The sequence below is a fragment of the Pseudorca crassidens genome, chromosome 8 (assembly GCF_039906515.1).
Source record: "Pseudorca crassidens isolate mPseCra1 chromosome 8, mPseCra1.hap1, whole genome shotgun sequence".
NCBI lineage: Eukaryota > Metazoa > Chordata > Mammalia > Artiodactyla > Delphinidae > Pseudorca > Pseudorca crassidens.
In genome coordinates this window covers 50,174,208-50,185,269 of record NC_090303.1, presented here as the reverse complement: position 1 = coordinate 50,185,269, position 11,062 = coordinate 50,174,208, and the positions used below count along the sequence as shown (strand labels likewise).

The following is an 11,062-nucleotide window of genomic DNA, read 5'->3' as shown; positions in this document are numbered from 1 at the left end:
CTCTTTTGTAGTGCTTACTTTGTACCAAGCACTGTTCCAGAAGCTTTATGACTAATGTTCCACAATTGAGTAGGAAGTTAGCATTGGTTTTTTGTAGACTCCTTTGATTAAATTTATGATTTCTCTTCTACTCCTACTTTGATGGGGAATCCTTAACATTAATGGGTATAAATTTTTGTCAAATGCTTTGTCTGCATCTATTAAATGGATCATATAACATTTCTCTTTCATTTTGTTAATATGCATGGTTGATTTTCTATTGTCAATCAACTTAGCATTCCTGGGATAAATCTCATTGGTCATGATGTATTATCTTTTTTATATATTGTTAGATTAAATTATCTAATATTTTGCTAACATTTTGAATATATGAGTTCATGAGGGATATTGGTCTATAGTTTTCTTCTCCTATAATGTCTCTCTCAGGTTGGTATCAGGCTTAGGCTGGTCTCCTGAAATGAGTTCAAAACTGTTCCACTTTCCTTTGTTTTCTGAAAATGTCCATGTTGCATTGCTATTATTTCATTCTAAATATTTAATGGAATTAACGAGTGGAGATAGCTGAACCCTATGTTGTCTTTATTTACGGTAGTGAATTCAATTTTTTAGTATAGTGGTTCTTAAGTTTTAGCATGTACCACAATCACCTGGCAGGCTTGTTAAACCCCAAATTGCTGAGCCCCCTTCCAAGATTCTGTGGGTATAGCGTGAGGCCCCAAATTTGCATTTCCCATAAGTTCCCTGGAGCTACTGCTGCTGCTAATCTTCCAAGCACACTTTGAGAACCACTGCTTGAATAATGAGAGGGCTATCGATCCTATTCTGCTGCTGCTGGCCGATAGGAATGGTTACTTTAAAGTCCCAGTCTGATCATTTTACATCTGTTCCATGCCTGGGTTTTCATCTGTTGACTGTTGATTCTTGACCATGTGTTTTCTTGCTTTTTCATGCATAGTGTAATATTTTTTTATTGAATGCTGGTCATTGTGCATAAAAGACGTAGTGTGGGGTATGGAGTGTTGGAGAATTTTGGTCAGTTCTCCTCACCCTTAGACACAAAAGGTCTTAAGTTTCCTGCATCTCGTTGTGTGTCCCTCTCGGCTCTCCTGCCCCTCCCTCTGGGGTAGACCATCACTGCCTCATATTTGATGCAAGGCCCAGACTGCAGGAGGCTTTTTCCTGGCCCTCCTGCTCTACTCTCTGACTTAACCCTGCTTCCCAGTGGAGAGGGTGAGGGTTGTCTCTCTCAGTCCTTCTTTATGCCCTTAATGAGGCTTTGCGTTGGCCGTGGTGGTGACTTGTGGGACCTAACATGCCTGGCTGCGTTCACAGGATGGATCTCAGGCAATACGATGGCATGAATTTTTGCGTATAATATATGCATATATAGGATTATTTTTAAATGCTTGAGATATTGGGAAACTACACTCATTTGACAAGAACACCCCCCTTATGGGAAGAATAGGAAAGGGGAAAGGAGTTGTGTCTAGAATTGAGACACTTAAACCAGGGAGGGACTGGAGGACTTCAGTGGGTTATAGGAGCCTGACATCAATGCTATCCAAATGAAGGAAACACAAAAATCTCACTTAAGAGAGAAATAGAAAATTGAATAGAGATGGGAGGGGCAAGATCTTGGGGGACAGTGTGCCTTTAAAAGGCATAGGGCTGTTGGACCACGTAAAACTTTTTGGTTTTTTAATTTATTACGTGTGAGTCATGGCCAGATTCTTGGACACGAAGCAGCACTCACTGGAGATGTCACAGATAGTGCTGTGATTGAATGGATTCAGGAGCTCTGAACTAACAACGGGGGCATTGCACATCCCTGCAAGGCCCTGCCAACTGTAACAGTGTATACCATGGTGTTCTTGATCAAAACTGCTTCAACAGGTTAAAAAATGCCTCACATTTGCTCACAAATTATAATTCTTATAACAGTCCTATAAAGTAGGAGTTACTAGTCACGTTTTACACATTAAAACAAACACATTACCAGCAAAGGAAACTATAAATAAAACAAAAAGACAACACTCAGAATGGGAGAAAATATTTGCAAACGAATCAACAAAGGCTTAATCTTCAAAATATATAAACAGCTTGTGCAGCTCAATATTAAAAAAAAAAAACAACCCAATCAAAAAATGGGCAGAAGACCTAAATAGACATTTCTCCAAAGAAGACATACAGATGGCCAAGAAACACATGAAAAGCTGCTCAACATCACTAATTATTAGAGAAATGCAAATCAAAACTACAATGAGGTATCACCTCACACCAGTCAGAATGGGCATCATCAGAAAATCTACAAACAACAAATGCTGGAGAGGGTGTGGAGAAAAGGGAACCCTCTTGCACTGTTGGTGGGAATGTAAATTGATAACAGCCACTATGGAGAACAGTATGGAGGTTCCTTAAAGAACTAAAAATAGAATTACCATATGACCCAGCAATCCCACTACTGGGCATACACCCAGAGAAAACCATAATTCAAAAAGACACATGCACCCCTGTGTTCATTGCAGCACTGTTTACAATAGCCAGGTCATGGAAGCAACCTAAATGCCCATCGACAGATGAATGGATAAGGAAGATGTGGTACATATATACAATGGAATATTACTCAGTCATAAAAAGGAACGATACTGGGTCCTTTGTAGAGACGTGGATGGACATAGAGACTGTCATACAGAGTGAAGTAAGTCAGAAGAGAAAAACAAATATCGTATATTAACGCATATATGTGGAATCTAGAAAAGTGGTACAGATGAACCAGTTTGCAGGGCAGAAGTTGAGACACAGATGTAGAGAACAAATGTATGGACACCAAGAGGGGAAAGTGGGGAGGGGAGGTGGTGGGATGAATTGAGGACTGGGATTGACATGTATAAACTAATATGTATAAAACAGATAACTAATAACCTGCTGTATAAAAAATAAAATAAAAAAATTCAATAAAACAAAACAAAATAAAACAAAAACACATTACAACCAAAATGGAGGGTCTTCAGTATACATACCATATCCAAGCACAAATATCCAGTGTAAGACCAAAAAAACCTTTATAGCAAAAGACTTTATAGCAAGATGAGTTAGCTTAACTCTTATGTTTTTTCTCCTTTGCCACCATTGTTTCTTTGCAGGCTTCAGATGTCCTAGATTGGACACTTCCACTTTATACTAATATCATTCATCTTTATAGTTTTGCATTGCCTTTGCTTATTATTATTTATTTTTTTTAAAGAACTCAGCTTTTTATTGAACGTGCTACTCAAGGTTTAGTCAAAAAGACCAAAGCCCATGTCATCATCAGACTCTTCAGATTCTTCTTTCTTTGCCTCTACTTTCTTCTCCTCAGCTGGGTCAGCAGTAGTGGAGGGGGCAGGACCTCCTGCTGGTGTAGCACCAGCTGCTGGGGCAGGTCCACCTGCCCCCACATTGCAGATGAGGCTCCCGATGCTGACATTGGCCAAAGCCTTTGCAAACAAGCCTGGCCAGAAAGGTTCAACATTTACACGGGCTGCTTTAATGAGGGCATTGATCTTATCCTCCGTGACCGTCACCTCATCGTCGTGTAGGATGAGGGCCGAGTAGATGCAGGCGAGCTCCGAGACGGAGGCCATGGTGCAGGCGAGGGCTAGGCAGGGTCTGTCGGGCGCAGTGCTAGTCGCCGGATGAAGTGAGGGCCTCACCCCAACGCGGCCTTAGCTTCCTCGGAAGGACCGAGCACCTTAGCGGAAGCTGAGGAAAAGCTCCTTTGCTTATTTTTGTTGTTTTGTAGAACGGTTCATTTTGGAAATTACATCCTGGCTTGTCTGCACTGAGGAGAGAAAGGAAAGGGAGCTGGTTTGTTCACGCTGTGCCCGCGGGCGCTCACCTAGTGCTACGCTGGACCATTGAGAGATGCTGCAAGCCCTGTGGGGTGAGGCATTTATTAAGAAATTCTTCCTGGAGAATGCATGGGACAAAAAAGACTGCTCTTTCTTCCCCTGCCCAGGGCTAGTCTCTTGCAAAAGCATATGTGAAAATGGTTGAAAAGGATCCAGTGCTATTAAAGTGTGCCAGATATTACATTTTTAGCGTAGCTCCCAGTTCAGTCTAAAAAAGAGCATAGTGTGGTTTATACATAACACAGAGTCCCTTAAAAACAAGAGAAAATTTGATAATAGCGGAGAAAACCTAAACGCTGTGCACTGAATGAAGTTTAGACCCTGGGTGAGGTACTTTTAGGCTCTCAGCAAACGGAAATAATTTGATTTTTATAGTGGTGATATGAAAATACATAGTTCTCTGAAAGAAAGCAAAGTAGAAAATTTTATTCTCTTTCAAGTATGTATACATCCCTAACAAGCCATTCTTACTCTTAAAGTTGTGGTACATTTTTAACCCTTTGATAGTTACAGACTTGAATCCCCCCCCCCCAAATTAACATTACCTCTTGAAGGGCTGTTAGCATTTATCTCCATTTTACTGATTGTTTCACACTTATAATTTCCTTGAGACTAATAACATTTTTTGGTTCTTAATTCAAATGAGTTTTGCCACTGTTCTCAGCTTCCTGATAAGATGATTATGTATTCTGCATCTTAGTGTGCTTTCTGGTGATAAATTATATTACAATTGTCCCTGCCAGAGTTGCTGGAGTTAAGTGCCTGGTGGCATTTTCATTATCCAAGTCACTTTCCTCCCCAAGGGTTGGTAACTTTACCCTTCTACAGTATGTTTTTGAGGACTTCCTTGATGGCACAGTGGTTAAGAATCCCCCTGCCAATGCAGGGGACACGAGTTCGAGCCCTGGTCGGGGAAGATCCCACATGCCATGGAGCAACTAAGCCCATGCACCACAACTACTGAGCCTGAGCTCTAGAGCCCACGAGCCACAACTATTGAGCCCACATGCCACAACTGCTGAAGACCGTGTGCCTAGAGCCCGTCTTCCACAACAAGAGAAGCCACCACAATGAGAAGCCCACATGCAACAACGAAGACCCAATGCAGCCAAAAATAAATTAATTAAAAATATATATAAAAGTTACCATTAAAAAATTATAAACTTTAAAAAATAAATAAAATATGTTTTTGTTATTCATTTACTAATAGAATATGCATATTGGTACAGGGCAAAAACAGAAATCCCTAATATTTATATTTAGGCCTACTCTCAAAGTACTTCTTTGATTAGAACTTTTATCATAGAAAGGAAGAACTTCTCCCCCACTCATTGTTAGAGAGACAACAGTGGGAGTTAAGTGGACCCCCCCGTTGTTGGTCTGAAAAACATGGAGGAGGGCTGAATTTATTCTATGCCTGAATCTTCCTTCTCTCCTACACACATACAAAAAATGTGTCACCGGGAACCTGCTACTGGTTGTGTTCACAGTGGTTCAACAGCATTCCGTAAAGGCTCAAGAGGACTGATGAGATGTGAAAGATGGGCTGCTCATCAAAACAAGTTATTTTCTGGACTGTCAACCTTGCATGATGAGTCCATGATACAACTTTTGCTGGAAACAAAATTGAGTGCACCCAGTGGAACGCAGAGGGGTAGATGGAGTTCCTGGCATGATGTAATCGTGTGAAATCACAGATAGATGCTCACAGGAATTTCTATGTATTTTATGTAGCACATTGTAGCAAATTCTTAGAAAGAGATGCAGGTAGAGAATTTATAGAGACACACATGTGCTCATATATGAATATAGTATAAAACCATCTGGCCTAGAAAAGTGGCAACATAAGTTGAAATGTACATATTTAGGTATGAATGTGTATATGTACATATGTTTGTATATAGACTATATATCCAATATAAATGGCCTGCAAATTAATTTTTCTTTTCTTTGTTTCTCTTTTTCTTTCTCTTCCTTCCTTCCTCCCTCCCTCCTTTCTTTCTTCCTTTTTCTTTCTTTCTCTTCCTTCCTTCCTTTTTTTTTTTTTTTTTTGCGGTACGCAGGCCTCTCACCGTTGTGGCCTCTCCTGTTGCGGAGCACAGGCTCCGGACACGCAGGCTCAGCGGCCATGGCTCACGGGCCCAGCGCTCCGTGGCATGTGGGATCCTCCCGGACCGGGGCACGAACCCGTGTCCCCTGCATCGACAGGTGGACTCTCAACCACTGCGCCACTAGGGAAGCCCTCTTCCTTTCTTTCTTTCTTTCTTTTCCCTCCCTCCCTCCCTCCCTTCCTTCCTTCCTTCTTTCTTTCTCTCCCTCTCCCTGTCTGTCTCTATCTATCTATCCATCCAGCAAGTCTATCTCTTTCTTTAGACAAGGATTACACAGTCGTAACATTTATGGATTAAGATACTCCTATTGTCAGAATAAGCAAATCATTTCCCTTTAAAGCTGTAGCCTTTAAAGGCCTATTTAAAAAACAGCATGAGATCCTTGAAATGACCCTTTAAAACAATGTAATAAATCAATTAAATAAATACAAGCAGGTTGTGAAAAAATCGATTCCCTTCAAATTCTTATTGTTATTTACCCTTGTTATGTCATTATTCTTTGGTGACGTAAGTACCACAGTGCATCAGAATGATTGTACAATCTGGAATTAGACAAACTTGTGTTTGAATCCCTATTTTATATGTAATGCTGGGTGATTACTTCTCTCCTTGGCATTTTAGTTTTCTCATCTGTAAAATGAGTGTAATAATATCTACCATGCAGTGTTGCTATAACAATGAAATGTCATGTAAAGTACCTAACCCATTTCTACCATGTAGTAGATGTATAATAAATACTGGGTTCCTCCCCTATATCACCTGAGAATTTTAAATGGGGGGCAGAGGGCATGTTTCAGATTAAACCAATTATTTACTGTTTCAAGATATATAGAAATACTATTTAGAAAAGAGAAAGGCAGCTGTGTATTAGGTAGAGAATGTGGCCATTGAGTGCCTAAGCTTCCCTGGGACCAATATTGCAAAACTCTTGATTTTATCTTGAGGCTATTGCAAGTTGTCAGATTATCAGACTTATTTTTTATTAAAAGATTAAATACTAAGATATATTTCAAAGTCATATATAATAATTGGGAGATCACTGATGCTGTGATCAAGGAGTTCACAAGCTAGTTAGAAGACAGATGTGATAGCAAGTGATCCCCTGTGAACACTGCAGCATTATGTGTTTGGTAGAAGCCTTGCCATGGGACCAGCGGTTGGGCACGTCATCAAAAAAGTTGATTAAAGCTGTGAGTCATAAAAAGTGATACATGTATACCGTAAATATTTTGTTTAAATTTAAAACTTACAAAGGCATGTTCATTTGATGTAGTGCCAACACATTTCCTTTGGGTGTGTATCTGCTGATTGCAGTGCCTACTTTTTTTTCCTCATAAACCACAATCATAATGCAATATCTAGTGCCCAATTCTAGCTGTTAAAAAAGTAAAATAAGTCATGAGGATGTAATGTCCAGCATGGTGATTATAGTTAATAATACTGTATTGCATATTTGAAAGTTGCTAAGAGAATAGATCTCAGAAGTCCCTATCACAAGAAAAAACATTGTAACTATTTATGGGAATGGATGTTAACTAGACTTATTATGGTGATCATTTCACAATACATGCAAACACCAAATCACTATATTGCACACCTGAAAATAACATAATGTATATATCATTAAATCTCAATTTCAAAAAAGAAAACATGTGAAACAAGAGTTTAGAGACTTGGAAAGCAATTTGAATGCTGCATAAAGTTTTAGAAATTTTATTGTCTTGCCCATACCTAATTCAACAGCAGTGTTCAGCAATCCATCTTTACAATGTTGTTTGTAAATTCATTCAACTTTGTTTTCATCAAACAACATCCTTTCTTTAACCCTTCTATATCACTTATTCACAAAATGAAGTCACATAATTAGAATAAAATGCACAAATGGCATAAACAAGTTTGAGAAACACAAACATAAACTAACCATAACCTGAACATAACCATCACCGTAGTTGTGATGGTTAGGGACTCTTGGATTGTATTTACATATGGTAACTATTATAGGTGTTTAATAATGATGCGACCTCAGGTAACTTGTTGTAAACCTCAGTTCCTGCTTTTTAAAATGATCATAACTGAGTTGTTCTAAGGAGTAAAGCACTTAGCACAATGTCTGACACATAAGATGTTCCTAAAATGTTAAGGATGACGATGATGATGATATATCGGAGAAACCTTCAAAGCCGAGGAGATGTAATCATACTTAAGGAAATAGGTTATTTTATTCCCAAGAGAATCTCTTCTTACATTTATTTTCTGTAACGGTTGTTGTTGCTGTTAACTTGTGAAAATTCTCTAGCAGACGTGTAGCCACACTTTCAACAGGCATTTAAGACTTCACGCACTTACCGTTCCTAGGTTTTTCTAGGGACAGGGACTGTCCTAAAGGATAGGACCAAATATTTTGGAGTTGCTAGCTTCTATTGGAAGAAATAGAAAACTTCACCACAGGCAGAGTTACAAGCAAAGGTTCTGGGTGGGGGTGAGGCAGGAAACAAACAACTAGAGCGACTTTGTGATGAACACAGCTCCTGCTAGACTGACTTAATTTCCTTTCATCATTCAACAGTGCTCTGTTTTGTGTATAAAATAAGCATAATGAAAGTTGCAATCTATCTACATGGTACCAAGTGTTTAAAAGTATTTGATTTTGTCCATTATATAAGTTTTAGCTAAATAGGAAGCTGGAATCTCTTCGTCTTATTCTCAAGTATTGGTGTCTGCAAGCTTCTGTCCGTAACCACTTCTCACTTTGAATGCTTTCAACAGAGAAACAGACTTACTTCCATGGCCTCAACACCAACAAAACTTTATGTGTTTATCTCACTTATGAGTCTGTATGACCCTCAGGCATTTTGCATGACACGCTCTAAAATGAACTAATTTCCACTTCTCACTCCTTTAACATGTTCCCTTTCAAAGGTTGTTTGCTCAAGCCAGACACCTGGGAACCAACCTTGACCCTTAGGCCTTTCTTACTCCTCACATCCAAATAGACCTCCCAGAATTGTTAGTATTTCTTTATGAAAAAAAAATTTAAGTTTTATTACAAAAAAATTAGATAACCGTTTTTCTAAGGTGGCATTTAAAACACCTTAAATGATTAATTATGAAGGGAAGAATTGCTGTTAATAGCTGTAGAGGTTGATTCTATGATATGAGGATTCTATGACATGAAAGCTTTATGGATGAGGGAACATTTGAAATGAGATTTAAAAGAGGGGTGAGACTTCGGGGGACGGCTAGGAGGAGGCAGATACAGCATTTTAGCCAAAGGCAAGAGAGATAGGGCAGAGCACCAGGAGGACCACAGGAACCTAGTGTAGGAAGGTTGCGTTGAACGAGGACCAAGGCAAGTCGAGGGACCTGAGCACCAGAGTCATCGTTCGTCTTTGAGCGAGCAGTGCCACTGGAGTTGACGGTGAAAACTATGTTGAAACGTGAAACGGGAGGACAAAGCATAAGAGCGTGGAAGAAGAAATTTGATAGTGAAGATAATAAAGAAGAATTGCTACCAGGAGAGGAAGTTGGGTGAAGAGAAGTTTTCCTTAATGAGAAGCTGTATGGGGCAGTTTTTAGGTTAAGAAAAGGGAGAAATTGAAATGAGAAAGAGAAGCGACAATAAAACAAGTTAATATCGCAAATAGAAGGTAGTGGGCGCACACGAGAGCATTATCTTGGAAAGGACAGCAGACAATTTTCCTCTAAGGTCATAGGGAAGGAAGAACATATGAGTGACAATAGCTGAAGAAATTTGAGGCAGAAGAAATATAATAAGAGAGTTTTTATTGTGTGGTTCTGGACGAGGGAAGTAGGAAGTGGGCAGCTGGGCAGCATTTTAAAATACTAGTGCTGTCAGACGCAGAAAACAAACTTATGGTTACTAAAGGGGAAACGGGTGGGGGAGAGATAAATTGGATAAGTTAGGAATATGGGATTAACAGATACAAACTATCAATACTTTATATATAACATAGATAAACAACAAGGTCCTAGTGTATAGTACAGGGAACGATATTCAATATCTTGTAATAACCTACAATGGAAAAGAATCTGAAAAAGAATAGATACGTATAACTGAATCACTTTGCTATACACCTGAAACTAAACATTGTAAATCAACTATACTTCAATAAAAAAAAAAATATCAGTGCTGGGTCACGCTTCCAAAGGTTCTGATATATGTGACCTGATGTGGGGCCCAGGTGTCAGCATTTTTAAACATCGCCCAGGTGATTCTAATGTCCAACCAGGGTTGAGGGAAAGGCTGGGGTGCCCATATTTAGAGTAGGTAGAGAAGGTTTGAACACCTGTTGAGATTAAAGAGCCATTAAGGAATAACATCTTTTGACTGAAAAATCAGAAAGAAGTGAGGCCAGAGAGTAAGGAAGAGTGAACATGCAGTTTTCCTATGCATCCAGTGGACTGCATTCTCCCTTATTTAGTTTACTCTCATTTCTTATTACTTCCACCTGTTGGCCTTTATTTCTGACCACCCCCACACACTCTGCTTTCGCATGACCTCCCTTTTCATAATCTGCTTCCCTTGCTTCTTCCATCCTTCACACTTTTCAACTTTTCCTAATTTTCTGCCCATTCGTTCCTTTCCACTTTCCTGTAGCCAAAGGAGCAAAAATCGCTTTGGCCAGTCAGGGAACAGAAACCAGACAGTTTTGATAAATGAGCCAAGCCCGAGCTGCCTGCAGAACTGAGCAGGCTTGGAGGATACGGCACTGCCAGAGAGACTGCTCAGAGAGTTGAAGCAGGAGGAGGTAAGGGGCGAGCCACCGCCTCCCCGTTTTGTGCATTTACCTGCAGCGCTATCATCTCAGGTCCTTTGGGAAAGTTGCAGTTAATATAGATCAGTCTCAGAGTATGAGCAAAATACTGGCAACCAGTCCGTGCTTTCTTGTGCCAGTGGTGTGACTGGGAGATTATACTACTTGGAACTGTTTTAATTACAAGTGGGAGAAAGGAATTTGAAAGAGTTTGAGCTAAAAAGGAAACCATTACACAGAAATGTTCTAAGGATGCCAAAGACAGATAGGACTAAAACCAAGAACT

General features: G+C 39.7%; 1 pseudogene; it reads right to left on the bottom strand.

Annotated features, from left to right (window-relative positions):
• Positions 1–3,263: 3,263 nt before the first annotated feature.
• On the bottom strand, positions 3,264–3,766 carry LOC137228584 (large ribosomal subunit protein P1 pseudogene; annotated as a pseudogene).
• Positions 3,767–11,062: the final 7,296 nt, after the last annotated feature.